Source organism: Cynocephalus volans, chromosome 2 (assembly GCF_027409185.1).
Source record: "Cynocephalus volans isolate mCynVol1 chromosome 2, mCynVol1.pri, whole genome shotgun sequence".
In the NCBI taxonomy this organism is placed as follows: domain Eukaryota; kingdom Metazoa; phylum Chordata; class Mammalia; order Dermoptera; family Cynocephalidae; genus Cynocephalus; species Cynocephalus volans.
The window spans coordinates 62,384,530-62,402,296 of NC_084461.1; positions in this window are offsets into that span (position 1 = coordinate 62,384,530).

The following is a 17,767-nucleotide window of genomic DNA, read 5'->3' on the forward strand; positions in this document are numbered from 1 at the left end:
AATTTTAAACACAAACACTCAACATGTTCACATTGGCTGGCAGAAATGAAGTAATTCAAGTTTTGTTTCTTTGTCTTTTGTGATCATTGTTTATTTCTAATCTACTGTTTAAACGTAGGGACATGCAGCGCGATGGGTGCTGAAGAGCCAAGCGGCAGGCAAGGCCAGCTCACACGATACCACACTGTCATGAGCTGGCTCCTCAAAAAAAACTTACTCCCATGGAACCAGGAAGTTTCTGGATTAACTGCTATATAAAATATGTTTATTAAAGGATAAATAATGAAAATGTGCTGATTTGAAGCTTATATATATCATTAAAACTCAACAGTACCATAGCTATTGTTTAACATTTAGATCATTAAAATTTTTTTCAGGGAAGAGTATTTTATGATGACATTATTTAGAATTGGGGGCACATGGTGATAATGAGAAGCAGATTCCATTTTAGTTGATTTTATCATTGTTTTTAAATTCTTTGCAGATTTTCGCCCCTAGTGCTGGCACTGGGTGGAGCTTTCCCACAGCCATGGCCTTGGTTGCTTCTCTGTGACTCTCCCCCATGGCTTCAGACCCCGGTGTAATTCCCACAGGGGCAGCCCAGGGCATCTCCAATAATCCCCAACCAGAGTGAGGAGGAGGAAAACTACTGGGCAGAAGCATTTATCAAGATGCTTCTCTGTGTCAAGCCTTCTACCAAGCACTTTCACGCACAATGGCTCTTTCCTTCTTCCCAACGACTCTTTAAGGGAGGGGTAATAACCCCAGTATTTGGAAATGAGAAAAAGCAGATTACAAGAAGTTAAGTAACTTACCCAATGGTCTACTTCCCATAAGTGGCAGAATCAAGATTAAAACCAGAGAAGCCTAGCCAGGAGCAAGGTTTGAGCTACTTCTCGAAGGTGGGCATGGCAGATTCCATGGCATCTGTAGAAAATGGCCTAGAATCCTTGACTCTGCATAAACACAGAGAAGACATGCTGAGGTCTCACTGTTCTAAGTAGAGCAAGCTCACCTCTCCTGAGCTCTTTCCTGAATTTAAATCAGGAAAGAATACTGGGTAGTGGTCCCCTTGAATACTATTGGACCACCAACCTAGCGCCAAGAAAGGGCTTTCATTTCACATAAGGAGGTAAAGTTTCATCGGAGGGCTTCTGCGCTTTCTTTCTTACTTGCTTTCTTTTTCTTTCTTGCTTTCTCTTCTTTTTTCCTTCCTTTTTTTCTTTATATCTCCTCCCTCCCTTCCCTCCCTTTAATTTCCCTGTCTCTCTCTTTCCTTCTTTTTTTCTTCCTTTTTTAACCTGCTTCCTTAACAACATATGTATCTTGGGTGAAATTGCTGGAGCTACCACATTAACTTCCAGAGAATCTCTCATTGGGGACCTTACATACTACACACAGCTCCAAAGGACTGATAATTTCCTTTTTACGTCCTCTTTACTACTAAAGTTTATGGGGAACATCTTGTATCTCCCTTTCTTCTCCCTGCTACATTAAGAAATGATAATTTAGCTCTCCATATGGCCAGAGTTTGACTGAGACCTTGCTTACTTGTTAGTATTGATTAGTATTCATTTATAAATGGTATAATATTTTCCCTACAGAGCACATATTGCAATTTCCAGAATCAGGCCACAGAAAGCTCTGAATCACATAATAAATGCAAGACTTTGCAAAAATGAGCCTGTAATCATGTTCTCTCCTCTCCTCTTCACCTTCAGGGAGTGCTATTTTGTTTCCTATTGCTGTCTTGCCTGTGAGTTTGACCAGGGGCAATGAGTCCAACAGTGGTCATCTCAGACTAGTGGGGGAGGGGTTCCTCCCCCCTCACCAGCAGGACACGACTGGTATAGTGGGGGCTAAGGACAGGCCCAGGCCTGGTGCACAGGAGAGTCTTCCCTGAGCTCCGTCTCTTCTGGAGGCACACCCTTGACAGCTTTTTAGCAACAGGACAGGCGACTGAGGAAGGGGGGACACAATTGAGGACCTCCTCTCACTCTATAGCTAGCAGAGGGACAGATGTCATTACCGTTGTTTTCTTCTTTCCTAGTTGACCTAGTCAAAACACATAGGAGAAGAATAGGCATCTTCAGAATAACAAAAATGTGTCAGTCAGGATTAGGTTAAACTGCATGTAACGGTAGCCCAAATAAGTGATGTGATGATATACAAGTTTATTTTTCCACACATTAAAGAGGTCCTGAGGTGGGCAACCCAAGGCGGTAATGGCAGTTCCACAGTCAACAGGGATCCAGATGATTTTTATCTTTTTTCTCCACAATACTTAGCACATGGCTTACATTCTCAAGGTCACCTCATGGTCCAAGATGGCTGTTAGAATGTCAGCCATCACCTCTGCTTCCTAAGAAAAAGAAGGTAGGGGAAGCCAAAAAGGTCAGCTATGCCAGCTGAGGCAGCCTCCTTAAAGATTTCTGGAAACCCAACCAACAACTCCTACTTACAGGAGGCTAGGAACTCTATCTCTTTATCTAGGCACACCACCACCCCAGAATAAAATCAGAGCCCTGGTAGTGAGGAAGAAGAGGAGAATCGATACTGAGTGGGCATCCAGCAGTCTCTAGTGCAAGCCAGACGCCAGCCCCTGAGCTAAGCACTTGTGTACATCACTCTGCTTCTTCCTCAGAATACCTCTGCCAGCCATGTGCCTCCAGGGCTAGAGAAGTCTTAGGGGTTGTTAATCTAACAACCCAATTTTATTTTAACTGACTTTCAAATAGAGCTTTAGCATTTGAAGAACTTCTTCCATATCTTATTTAACTCTTAAAAAGACCCCCTTGAGATAAATATTACTCTTACCTTGATTTTCCAGGGAAGGAAACTGAGGTCTAGAAAGGTTTAAGTGATTGGCTCAAAGCCACATAGCAAATTGTAGGCAAAACTGATACATGTACTAGCACTCAGATCTCCTGATACCTGGCCCAACACTTTCTCTCTTTTTTAAAAGAAATTAAAAATACAGAAAGTTCAGAGAAGATCACAAACTTTGAATTAACAAATGCTGATGTTTTTATCATTTTGCTTCAGAACTTTTTTCTTTTTGAAAAAAAAAATTACTGAGAAAGTTGAACTCTGTTTTGTACCCCTCCCCAGTTGCTGTCCACTCCCTTCCCAGAGATAATCAATACCATAAATTTGATAGGAATCCTCCTGGTCCATATTTCTCTCTTTTAATTTCTCATATGCATCCATAAATAATTTAAGTTGTCCTTTTTTGTAGCTTTTCTTTTTTACTCAATATGTTTTTCGAACTCTATCCAGGTTAATACACATAGTTTATTCATTCTGATTGCTATGCGATAGTCTATTTTATAAGTATATAGTACATCTTATTTATCCATTTCCATTTTCTTACTACATATATTAAGTGTTTACTATGTGCCAGGAAGTGTTCTAAGAGCTACTTATGTATTAACTCGATCTTCATGACAAATTTATGAGGAAGGGATTATTATAATCCCTGTTGTACATGATGAGGAAACTAAAGCAAGAAAGAAGTAGGAATTAGCCCAAGACTTCATAGCTCTTAAGCAACAGAACTAGAATTGAACCCCAGAGGATCTGAATCCAGAATCCCTACCATTGACTTCTACTCTAGGTTGGCCAGGCCTAATACTCAGGCATCCAGTACAGCCATATCTGTCATTAAAATATTTCCCCAAACACTCTGCCCCACCTTGTAGGACCTGGCCCAGCTCTGCGGCCAGTGTATGGTCTAGTTGGTGCCTATACCGTATTTTATTACTAAATACTTTGAAAATTACTCCTGTTCTACACTAGACACTTGGACTGTTTCCAGTTCTTCACCCCTATAAACAAGGAAACCTAGAAGTAGAAATGCTGAACCATACATTATACACATCCAAGATTTTATCAAAAACTACTGATTGCTCTCGAAAGTTGACTATGTTAATGAACAATACTAATAAGCTAATGTAAACTCCCATTCCTCATGAATATTTTATGGCATCAAACTTTTCAATTTTGTCTATTTGTTGGGACAAATGGTATCTCTTTGTCTTTATTTTCATTTTGCTAATTACTAGGAAAGTAGAGAGTTTTTAAAATGTGTTTACTCACCATTTCGATGTTCCCTTGTTGGAACAGCCTTTCCCTGCTCTTTGCTCATTTCTTAAGTAGCTTCTTTCTTCTTTTATGTATGAGTATTTCCTTTTTCTTTATGTAGTTTGAACATTAATTCTTTGCCTATTATACCTGATGCAAATTCTCCCTATCTCCCCTTTCCCCCATCTCTCCTGTCTTCTGTCACACAGAAGTTTTAATTCAATATAATCAAATCTATAAATCTTTTTCTTTATAGGATGTGCTTTTTGCTACTTTAAAGAAAGCCTTCTCACTCTTGAGGTAGTGAAGAAATCCTATACTTTGTTCTCATTGATTTATAATTTTGTTTCTTATGTTTATTTTTATGTGAGAAAGGAATCCGGTAATTTTTTTCTACTTGGAAATTGTTCCAACACCATTAATTTAATAAGTTTTCTTCTCCCCACTGATTTTCTAGTACAACTTTTAGCACACATGACCAAGTGCCATACATACGTATACTGATCTGTTTCTCAGTCTTGAACGAATGCTATTTCATTGATTTTTCTATTCTCAGTTTTCTTTCACTCTAATTCCCTGACTTAAAAACAATGCATATCTGAGCCAGATGCCTTCTATCTACTCACATAATTCCTGCTGTCCAGAAGCTAAACACAAGCCTAAAATGTTTCATAAGTGCCCGATATTTCTTCAGGAAGGTAGACTAGAAGGCATATGGTCTCTAGTTTCCAAGTGGGAGATTGCACTTGCACTGCTGAGAGGCCTAGCTGTCTGAAGTGCATGCCTCTGCAGTAGAAGGAAAAATATATTCTAAAGGTAGTGAGTAAGAAGGAATGAATCTCGGTTTCCACATCCACATGGATATTCCCACCAGTGATATCCAGATATTCTCTGACATTTTCTGAGTAAATCTCAATGACAGCACATTATTCATAATGTGCAGTCTTATTATTTAAGTTGACCAAATATTCCAGTTTTTTGATAACATAAGTATATAAAGAAGATTGGTTAAAAAAAAAAAAAAAAAAAAACCAGTTCCAGAGCTTAGAGAATGAAGCAAATTTTAAAATCACATGGCTTTTTGTAAATGACTATATCCATGCTATAAAATGTTCTGTAGTTTATCTCACTTTACAAGCTTCAGCTATCTGTGTATACTTATGGTTTAGAGTCTGGCTCTGGGAAAAGTTCCCCTCTAGCATAGTGACACACACTATAGGCAGAGAGTGTGAGCATGCATCAGTTAATGGCCTACACACAACACCCTTAAGAAAAGAAGGGTAGAAAAGAGAAAGATCCCTCAGCAATTCTGAGTTTGACTATATAGCAGTTGCCTCTCTTCTGCCTGAGAATCCAGCTCAGTCCAGAGGGCAGAGGGAGTGGGCAGAATGGGGATCATCCAGGCACTGGTGTCTCATGGAACCCAGCTTTCTGACCCTCACCCCAACCCAACCATAATGGTTAGGAATATGAGTCATTTTTCTTAGTGAGCATTAAGAAGATGATCATAGGCAGACCTGACAAAATGCTTTCTAATTCAAACCATCAGCTTTATCTTTCATATCCTATAAATGATAAAGTACCTGATTTGTAAAATTTTAAAACTCCTTCAGACTACTCCTGCATGGCAGATTTGAGAATACGTCATAGTCCAATCAGAAGATTTTCAATACTAGAATGAATTTTTCCACAATTTGACTTTCCCTGGCTGGCAGAAGGTGGGGGTGGGGGAGTGGGAGTAGCAATTTCGAAAACATGTTGACTGTGTGGTTCTGTGGTGAGGTTGCCTAAAATATGGCCATCAAGAGACTGACTGCACAGACCCAACATTAGGAATTCACAGTCTTCATATCTTCTGTACATATTTCCTTTCCCATCTTTTCCCCAGTGAAATTTTACAGAAGTAAAGAGAGATTATTTTTATTCATTCAAGGAAATTTAAGAATATTTCTGATTTGTAGCCTCTGATTTCTACAATTAAAATTATATATTGCTCAGATTAAATTTGAATTAAAAAAGTAATCAACTATATACCCAATGATATTTACCTTTTAAAATGTGTTTTCTCTCCTGCATTAGAACTGACATGGCTGTTCTGGTCTTCACCATACAGTACAATTGATTTTAAAAGGTAGAATAATCCAGGCTACTCTTTTATTCAAAACAAGAAGTCAAACAGAGGATGAAATGAGAACTCCATCTCCTTACTTAAAACCATATTGGAACCTCCAGGTGCATGTCTAGAGATCACATTTTAGGTAGAGCTGTGCTTTAACAAGATTCTCCTGCTTCTTCCAGTAATAAGCCGTCTTGGACAGGGTCCAAGGCAAAAATGCCATGCATTGTATTATGCATAATAGCGGGTCATGTTTATGCAAGACCCCAGTGCAATTGCTCATAAATTTTTATTTTTTTATTCTACTGCTTAACATGCAGACTTGACTGGCATGCTTATGTCAATTGCTTTGCTTTTCTTGCTTTGTTGTGGTTTATGTTTTAATGAAAACTCCTCCTCCTAAAAGACATCCAGCTCCATGCCAGATCTATGGAATCTGTAGATTTTCTTCCTGGACTATAAAACAAGAGCTTGGATTCAATTGGCCAACAAACACATTTGCTAAATGAGGCTTTCCTCAAATGTCACTCATTCATTCAACAAGTATTTACTGAGTACCTCTTAGACTCAGGCATTGTGCTTGTCTGTGCATACAATAGTGAATGAAGCAGATGTGCAGGGCTCCTGCCTGGGTGGTGGTTACAGTGTAAGGGGAAGACAGCAACAAGCAAATATCTAATCACGTGTTGTATTAAGCGGAGGGAGGGGAAAAATGGATACTTTGTTAGAGGAGAATGCAATGCAGAGGGCTCCTGCTTAGAATAGTTGAGGGAGACCTCGTGGAAGTGTGACTTTTAAGCCAAGTCCTAACTGATGAGGGGGACTCAACCATCCAAAAATAAAAGAAGGGAGAAAAACAGCAGATGGGAAGGTCTTGCAAAGGTTGTAACCATCTTCTCTCGTCACCTCTGCCTCTCTACCCCTGGCCAGCCTTCGCAGGGTGAGTCCAGTCCTTTTGCCCTAAGAAGCCTTCCTGCCCGTCCTCGCTGGACACTCTCTTCTACCACTTCCTCCAGCACTCCCTCTGTCCCCCACGACTTACATTTAACCATATGCTGGCTTGTATTGTCCGCACATGGCTCCTGTGGTTAAATGGCTCCCAAACAAGTTTCGTGAACCCACTGAGGACAGAGGGCGCGCGCACCTTTTGTACCCCATGAAGCGTCTGTTGCGCCGCTGGAGCGGAACTGACGCGGCGGCATTGAAATGAACTGAACTGGAGACGCTAGGCCTAGCAGGGCAGGTGAACAGCCGTGGCTAAGCTGCTTTTCTATCTGCATCTGCTCACATTAGACCAAATGCAAATAGATAGGCCCCATCTCTCTCTGTTCTATTTAGCATTTATATGACACCTTTCAGCACAGAGAAATGAGTAAGTGGAACCAGAAGTGGCTGTTCCATGTGCTCATCCCTCAGTTCAGCCTCGGCCAGGCATCTGGTCCCCACCTGCCCCCCACCCGCCCCTCCCCCCAAGGGGGCAGGCTGCAGGCACCACTGCTTTGCTTTCAGCAGAGCTCTTCCCACCGAGCCGCACACTGTTGAAAGAATGCATTGTCCATGCTAAAGGGAGAATGAGGGTAGCACATTACAAATCTGAGCTGTTAAGTGATAAATGAGCAATGAAAAGCATACTGACATCCTTAAGGTGTTCCTGAACATGCTGTCTGCTCCAGGCTCACTGTATGCAACTGCGTGAAGAAGGAATTGCCTGCAGGATGACCAAAGCTTAGCTTGGGGGGTCACTAAATTGGGTCATTGTAACCCCTTGGGGTTTTTCTAGATTCTACCAGTTGGGGACACAGACAACCCACTGAAACTGCTGGCCTAGCACGTCTGCAAACTTTCTTAGAGGGTATAGCTCTCTTCAACCATATGAAAATGGATCAACATTTTAACTACTCGAAGTATTCTCAGAGTACTCAGCAGTCCCTCAGCACTACCTCTCCCAACCCCACGGGGTGTCCACACCTGGATGGGCCCCTCTGTAGAACCCACTGTACATCCTCCTGGCTCTGCCAGGCCTCGACACTGACAGGGAGTTGCAGACAGCCTGCCTGCTGGGTGGCAGAGCAGCTTATCTGACATTTATGAGATGAAATTTAGCACAGCCAAAGAGGGCATCTCTTTAAAATTCCTTAAAGAGCATCTTAATCCCTGGAATGCTGCCTGGGGACTAAAAGCAACAACTCACTCTTACCTACTAATGTTGTGGAATTCGAAGTTTCTAGAGAAAAACCTGGGTATTGATCAGCAAAAGCAGTGGAGGGCCTGGATTCTTTTACTCAAGGCTCAATCTCTACTAATTTGCTTGCAGGAACCCCAATGGTCATTGGGGTAGAAGAGGGTACATCATTTTACAACAACATACGTGACAGCATCCCAGCTCTATCCCTATGGGGGCGAGCTTGTTTTGCATGTTTCACAGAAATAGTCATTGTTCATGAGGAGGGCAGCATGTGTAGTGATTGGAAACATGTGCTTCAGAGCCATATTACACGGGCACAGATCCTGGTTGTGCATCTTACTAGCTGTGTGACTTTGGGCAAGTCACATAGCATCTTGGTTTCCTTATCTGGACACCAGGGGGAAATGATGGCACTAGTCACACAAAATATGATGAGGAACAAACGATGGCAAAAGTAAAGTCCTCAGCACAGTGTCTGGCACATAGAAGGGGAGTAGTAAATATTTACATTTCTTGCAAACCTACTTCATATATCACAGACTGAATTATGCGCTTTATTTAATTCTGTAATTCTACAACAGCTCTCAAAGGTAGGGCCTCTGCTTATAATCACTATGTTATACTACTCACCTTGTTTCCCTAAGAGAAATATTTTCATGTCAGTGGCTATTCCTGTCTGCAATTTTCCCTTGAAAAATTGCTCCAGGATGGGTACTTCCTAAGGGGAAACTTTCTCCATTAGCTAGACAGGGGGGAAATGTAAGGGCAAACCTTGGCCTACCATTACCAAGAAATCAACTGTGGAAGTGAGCCATCTATCTCTCGCCACTGGGCTGGACTTGGTGATTAACGGGTGACATTTAAAATTAATGCACTTTCTTGTTTAAGTTTTGAAAATTAAAGATCTTGGAAATGTGAGCCCAGAGAATAAAGAAAAAAGAAGGAAGTAGAACAATATTCTTTCTAGTTACCTGCTTTCAAAAACTCAATCCGCTTCTGCCAAAATTTAGAGAACTCTCTGTCTATGTCACATGGCTTTCCTTTTTTTCCCTCCTCACCTAAGAAAGGACATTAGTTCCAGTCAAAATGGTTATCACAGATCCTCAGCACAGTTTCCAAGTAACAAATGAGACAGTGGAACAATTGATTGCACTGGCACAGGCCAGTGGCAGAAGATAAGGGAGTAACGTGTGCGCCCAAACGGCTATTGTCACTGCATTTTTTTCAAAGCGTGAGTGCACAGGCTGTCCTGGCCTGAGCCCCTGAGCTTCTTGAGAAAGAAAAGATACCTCACCTAAAGCCTTATCAAGACCAAACTTCTAAGAGCTCAGTCCTACCCCTGTCACCTTAGCAGAGCTGACTCAGCCTCATCCTGAGATGGGCTCTAAGATCCAGCCACCAAAAGCCACACTTTAGCCCCAAATGTCACCTAAATGAGCGTGGATGACAATTAAGGAGCACTTTCCACTGTGACAAAAGTGCTTTTCAGCCTTCCATTTAGATCTCAACACAGATGCATTTAAAAAGGAACTTTTATTTTCTGATTTAGAAGGATAGGGAAGCCAAAGCCGAGAGGTCTTGAGAATCTCACCTGCAGTTGCCCAGCTGGTAAGTAGCAGGAGCAGAACTTAAGCCCATTGCTTGAGAATAAGGGGGCTGAAATGGGAAGTGCAGGAAGTGAGGAAAAGAAGGAGACAGAAGGGGAAGTTTGTTGTAAGATCTAACACTAACATTCAATACTATGTGCTGCCTTGACATCTAGAGAAATATGGCGGGCCTAAAATGGCCTAACCACAAGATCCCCTCCCTGTGCAGCTCCCTCAGATAAGGTCCTCTGCCAAACAACCCTCCTTATCAAAGAGATTGGTGCAGCTCTTGCTTATCCCTGAGTAGTGTGTTTCAGTTTCCTGCCAGCCCAAGGAATTATTAAAATAAGCCAGTCCCATCCTGCCTTGGGAACCAGGGGGCACGCCACCTTCTTGACACTACAGAGCTTGCCTCCCTCTGCTGTTCACTCTGTTTCCTGGTGCAACACCCACATGGTCCTGCATGGCATGAGGTGTCCTCCTCCCCTGGGCTGTGAGCGTATGTGATGAATAAACTGTTGTCATCTCATCTGTCCAGTGTGGGGTGTTGTGTGCTCAGCCATCCCCATAGCTGTAGGGAGGGAACCCCTCCCTCACCAGTGGGTGAAGAGGAGGTGATCAGAAGGGAAACCAATAAACAGGAGAGGATGAAGGAAATGAGTGAACCCTGAGGTGGCCTATTCACAGATTCGGCCACAGGGTTACCCACATGGGCCCTGTGGTTGTGATGTTGTGGTTAAGTGAGCAGATCTAGAGACAGACAGCCTGAATTCAAATCATTTCTCTACTACCTTCTAGATGCAAGACCTCAGGCAAGTTGCTTAACCTCTCTGTGCCTTCATCCCTCATCCATAATCTGGAAATGGGTAATAGCAACTATCCACGTGGTATGAGAATTAAATAAAATCAGTAGCCCATTGGAGAAGGCCTAGCACTTAGCAAAGGCCAGCTGTCACTAACATCCTAAACCTTTATGCTCTGAGATCACTTTTCCTCCTGAACCAAAGAACCCATTTGCCTTTCCTCCCCGGACCCAGCCAGCTAACACCTACCTGATTTCTGCAACACTAGTTTTGGAGTTGTGGACTGCAATTGTTGGAAATGTCTCGAAACCTTGTGCACTGAGTCAACCTAGTCAGCCTTTGCTGCCCAGAAAGGAGCACTGGTTTTAAGTGCTCTGAAACTGTCACAGCCTCTCATGAGAAGAAAAGCTATTCTTGATGTTTTTCAAGCAAATAGGAATCAACAAACATGCTGTAAAGCTGCAGCAGAGTCTACTGGGTATTAATGTTTGAGTATTTATTCACCAATAAGAGCTCACATGTATTGAATGTTTCCTTTGTGGCAGGTACTATGACAAACGTTTACAGCCATCCATTGAAGTATATATAAGTATTGCCCTAATTTTGTGGATGAGGACATCAAGTCACAGAGAGGTTCACCAGTTAACTGAAGGTTTAGAAATCCTGTTTAACTAGTCTAGGGGAAGGGCCTGGGTAATGGTGTATTTCAAAGCCCTCCCCACACCCCAGTGAGGTCTCAGGTGCTGTCAGGGTCAAGCACTGCCTGCCTGAGCCAGCACATGGGTCCTGTGATCTTGTAATCACATCATGCCTTGCCCTGTGAATGGCTTCCTACAAATGTTTTATTTCTCCAATTAGATTATAAGCTCCCAGGAGTGAAAGGCTGAACAGGAACAAAGTCTTATAATAATCTGGAATCCATTCTTTCAGTTTTAGCACCACTGGGTATGCCCAGAATAGACACTTGTAGGCTAAAAACTTGGATTGTGCCCAGTGATTATGAGTTTCTGCTGTTCAAGCCAGGCACTATTCTAAGTGCTTTACATCAGTTCTTTCATTTATTATAGGAAGACGGCATTACTATTATTATTCCCATGTTACAGATGAGGAAACAAAGGTACAAAGAGGTTAGGGACACACCATTAGTAAATGGCAGAGCTTTGAGTTGAACACTCTGGCTCCAGAGCATGGTCTAATACATTATGGTATAGTGGAAGTTTAGGGGAAGGGGGAATGCAAGGGAGGGAGAGAAGGGGAAACCATAAATAGGAAGATAGAGAAAAATAGAGAATTCCAAGTTGTATTAGTTTGCTAGGATTGCTATAACAAAGTACCATAGACTGGGTAGCTTAAACAACAGAAATTTATCATCTCACCATTCTGGAGGCTACAAGTATATGGGGGAAAAGAAATATCCTTTCTTCCCATCTTAGGTTCGTGGCTAAGGCCTTTATAACAAAAGACAGATTAACAAGAGAAAAGCATAAATTTATTTCATATAAGTTTTACACAACATGGGGGCCTTTAGAAATGAAGACCCAAAGAAACAGGGAACCCTATGTATTTTTAAGGTAAATTTGATGAAATGTGGACAGTTGTGCAGAAGTATAATTGGACAAAGGGAATATGATCTAATGGTAATAAGCTGGGGGGAAATCAGCAAGGCCTGTTTGCTCAGATTCTTCTCTGTGTCCCTGTCTTCAGAGATAAGGACATTCTTTTCCTCCAGGTATAGGGAGAGCAACTTTCGAATGAAGGTCTTGTGACCTACTTCAGGGGAAGTTCAGGAAATCCTTTCTAGGTTTTATGACATATTCCAGGGGAGAGGGGCTCGGAGAAGGTGAGAGTGGCCTTCCTGTTTCTGCCATTTTCTCAAATGCCAGTTTGCTGTATTTGACATTCAAAGCTTTGTGCAATCTTTGACATCTCTTGGCAGGTAGACACTTCACCTTGATCTCTGCCTTTATCTTCCACGTGGTATTCTCCCTGTGTGTGGGTCTGTCCCCAAAGTTCCCCATTTTATAAGGACACCAGTCTTATTGGATTAGGGCCCACTCTAGTGACTTCATTTTAACTAGACTACCTCTGTAAAGACCCTGTCTCCAAATACAGTCACATTCTGAGGTACTGGGGATTAGGACTTTAACATGAATTTTGGGAGGACACAATTCAACCCATAACACAAGTCGAGGGCCACATAGCATATAAGTTAATAAGCCAGAGCTCCACAGGAGTGGGAAGGAAACGATCCCAAGACATGGAGCTGCCTGGAGAACAGCTCCAGCTTATTTAGATGAGGGAGGATCAAACTTCAGCAGAGGCCTGGACAGTCAAGCCCACGCTCAGGCTACCTCTGGCACTGAGAATGAGTGGTCACCGACCACTAACGGCTATTTCTGGCGGTGCCTGGGCCCCTGGATCGCACAGCTACCTCATCAATAAAAACCAATAAACTTTGAAAAAAAAAATTAAACCAAAAAAAGAAAAAACCACAGACACACACACACACACACAAAAAGAGTAACCTTATGTTGTCTGTGAAAAGCCTCAAAAATGTCAGCAAGTGCTGAGTCAGGAAATTCTCCCCTAATAGCTTTTGTTGGAAACATTTAACATTTCAACTTTATCTCTTTTCTCTCAGACAGCTCCTCAAGGGTATCCAAGTGCAACAATGCCATCATTCAGGACTTCTGGTTCCCAGAGGACTCCCTCGGAGCCATGGCCAACATGTACCCTTACAGAGTCAGCGCAGCTTCAACACCCGGGAGAGAGGATTTCCTCCAGCCCTTTTGAGCTTAGAGAGAAGATGATTACGCATCAGACACTCCACTGTCTTCTTGATATCTGGCCACCAAAAAGAGCACGTGGTTGATCATCTCCCCTAGGTAGAGACTGCTGAAAAGACACATCCCAGAAGCTAAGGTTTCATCTCTGGCAGTGGCCAAGAAATACCAAGGAACCTCTGTGAAGAGCCTTTCCTTGCCACCCAAAGACTGATGGTAATCCTCACATCTCAGGACCAGAGTTCGGCTAAAGACTGGACCCCCGGACCCTCACAGGACAAGAATACAGCTAAAAAAGGACCCCCACACTATTTCAGCTTTCCTCCTACCTCAGTCTTCCCAGGTCACTCCGATGTCACAGCCTCCCTGTGCCAATTGCTTCCCTGTGAGGCTGGGCACCCTGAGCACTTTCATTTCAGTGCCTCACCCAAGTGAGGTGGCCACCTTCTTCTGAACCAAACACGTGAACAGGGAGGCAGGTGGGGGAGTGGTGGGGTGGAGCAGGCAGGGAGAGTGCCCAGAGAGAACGTAAGTGATGCGATTTGCTGTGGCCAAGCTGGTAGCCGGCCTAATTACTATATGCCCTTCTTCAATGAAACACCATTTTCCTGGTCAGAGATGAGAAGAGGTATTTTTTAATGCAGAGCAATGAATAGCAAGGAAAATAGAGGCACATTCCATCTCAGACCCCAAAGCACAACCCGCTCCTGAAAGGGGATTCACGAACTTCCAGACTGGCATCCAGCGAGGCTTAGTCTGGCAAAGTCTACCCTTGCTAATATTTGGGTGCAATCAATGAGCCCATTGTTCTCAAGTTTGTGCTAAGAATTGACACATACATAACAAAAGAAGAGCCAGTGCCAGAGGTGATCTTTGGCCACACAATCATCATGCTAGAATAAATAATGCACCAATATACATCGTTAGGAAATACCATATCAATTGTCCTAACATTGTGAGGTCATTATCCCCGGATGTAAGAGGTGAAGCAACAGGCCACGCCAGCAACCTTTGCCCTTTTCAGCATGAGCAGAACACTCCCCTGGAGACACTGCAGAAGGGGCAGGGCTCGGCACCGATACGGAGCATAGCACAGCAGGGCCACACAGAAGGGCCGGGGACACTGTGTCATGGGCCTCGTTCACATGCAAACCTGAGAGCTGTCACATTTCTCATCTTGAACCATGTTAACATATTCACTACCCGGTAGAGAAAGAGGAGGGGAGCAGACATGGGACAAGCACCTGTCTGCCATCTCCCCAACTCTGCGAGTAGGTGCCAGCATTCTCATCAGACAGGGGACACTAAGCGAGGGAAGTGACTCATACCCAAGGACCTGTTATCAAATCAACACCCATTTTCCTTGCTAAAGGATGTTCAAGTCTGATTTAAGGCCGAGGAAAAGGGTTCTTGCTTGGTGTTAGGTTGGTTATATGTGAACACAGAATCTTGATGGCATAACCAGATTAATGAACAAAAGGAAACCAGTTTATCCTTCTCCCTTCCCAAGGTCTGTGAGATTCCCCCTTCCCTATCCACTACAATATCTCGGATTCACTCCATAGATTTTTGGGCTGCTCCTGCTTATAAGAACAAGTCTTGTTTTGGTAGTTAAGAGCCTTTCGGTCTCATCCAAGTCAAAACTTCTCTCCCGCTCTGTTGAAGCTTCCTCCTCCCATAGCTGAGGCCCACCTCTGCTTGGGTCAGGTGTGGTGAGGCCTGCTGGGCTGTCCTTCCCACTTCTTATGATCACTAGTCCTCTCCACTTCCGGTCAGAGCACCAGGAAGGAGACTAGAAAGTGCTTGGGATTTTTTCGCTTAGTGATGCTCTCAGAAGTAATCTCTGGACTAGGAATGCTCTCTGTGTTGGAGGCATTCAAATGCTCCTTATGCCCTCAGTTCTTAAGGGATCCCATGTAGGAAACTTCCTTTCTATACAGTTCCATGATATGGCTGAAGAACACCGCGGAACTGTTGTGTCCCTGCCCCTAGCCTCCCACTTGACCCTTTGCACTCACAGGAAGCTCTCCTGCCCAGGGTCCTCTGAAGACACTTAGGCATCCATTTGGCCCAGAGGAACCTCACACGTGCTTGCCACACCAAATGGTGGGGAAGCAGGCACCCAGAATCCTGTCTCCTCGCCCTGCTCTGCTGGGCTAGTCCAGCTCACTCCCAACTTCAGAGCTCTCCAGGCTTTAGGGTTACATCCGCCCCTAAACTCTGGGGGATACGCGCAAATCTTTCCCAAGGAATTGTGGGAGCCTCGGCTCTTCTGTAGCTCCCAGCCAGCCGGCCAGAGTGCCAGAGGCCAGCCTCCCTTCTTGCAGGCCACCCACTTGCCAAGTACCAGAATATTTAAAACTACCATTAAATAAAATAAGTTTTAGCTCCCTACCTTGACAAATATAACTTTATGACAGCCTGGAAGGTCAGCTTGAATTTAGAATTTTCAGTCTCCTTGGAATTCAAATCCAAGAGAGACATTCCTCCCATCCTCAGACCTTGTCCCTGGCCAACAGGCTGATCTGCTCCTCTTCCCACCCCAACTCCATCCCACACCATAAGAGTCATGAGCACATGCACGTGGCCACCCAAACTGCATATCCAAGATTCACCCATATCCCCCCAAAACTGTGCTCCCTGGCCACGCTCAGGCCCAGAGCTGAGCACCGTCCACCTTGGGCGGATGGACCCCAGGAGAGATCTGAGCAGGCCTTGGGAGGAGGCACATTCTGGAAGGCCTGGACACGTGGGCCATGGTACAGAGGGGGAGGCATTGGCTCCAGGAGGACATGTCTCCTCGATTCCACTGGTTACCTGCTCCATGGGGAGGAGAGTGCTGGGGGGATTCTAGAGAAGCTCTGTCTAAAATGTAGAGGGCAGGGCAGGGACAATAATTGGCAGTAGTTCTGATGAGTATTTTTTTTGCCCTCCCTCACCTGACTTTAGAGGGAAGCATGGGAAGGAAAGGACAAATGCCAAAGCTCCATCCCCAAAGCCCTCAGAGACTCCCCTTTCTGCTTATCTAGGCTGCATTGGGGTGAAGAGCAAAGAGCTAGCATGGGCTCCCCTCAATACACCCTGCAGGGGGACACTATTTTCACTAGAATATGCAGGCACTTACTGCCCACTGTCTTCAGCTTTGGGGCTTTAGCCAAACTCCAGGGACATCCAGTTCCATCAGGTTACAGAACAGACACATAAGCCTACGAGGAAAAGGATTTTCAGTGAAGCAGGAGTGTTATACACACCCACGTGTTAACACATTGTGAAGAGGGAGAGAGTGAGCATGTGGTACACATATGGGCAACTGTAATTTTTTTTGTTATTTTAACATTTACTGTGCATATTTTGGGGGTGCAGTGTGTTGTTTCAATACATGCATATACTGTGCAATGATTCACTTAGGGTAGATAGCACAGTTTTATACCCATTAGTCCACCACTTCTCCTCCCCTGACCCCTCTCCCCTCCCAGCCCCTGGTAACCATTATTCTACTCTATACTTCCATGAGAACCACTTGTTTTTTTAGAATCCACATATGAGTTATATCATGCTGCATTTGTCTTTTTGTGCCTGACTTACTTCACTTAACATGATGGTTTCCAGTTCCTTCCATGATGCTACAAATGGTAGGATATCATTTATTTTTATATCTGAATAATATTCCACTGTGTATACATACCACAGATTTTTTTATCCATTGCTGGCATTTAGGTTGATTCTATCTCTTTGCTATTGTGAATAGCCTTGCAATGAACATGAGAGCACAGGTGTCTTTTTCATATATTGATTTCATTTCCTTTGGGTATGTACCCAGTAGTGGGATAGCGGGGTTGTAAGGCAGGTCTATTTTTACTTCTCTGAGGAATCTCCATACTGTTTTTCACAATGGCTGTACCAATTTACACTCTCACCTGCAATGTAGGGGGCTCCCTTTTCTTCATATCCTTGCCAGCATTTGTTAATTTCTGTCTTGTTGATAATAGCCATTACAACTGAGGTGAGATGATATCTTACTGTAGTTTTAATTTACATTTTACTGATGATTAGTGATGTTGAGCATTTTTTCATGTGCTTGTTGGCCACTTGTATGTCTTCTTTTGAGAAATATCTGTTTGGGTCCTTTGTCCATTTTTTAATTGGGTTACTGTTGAGTTGTTTGAGTTCCTTATGTATTCTGGATATGTGCTGATGTGTAGTTTGCAAAC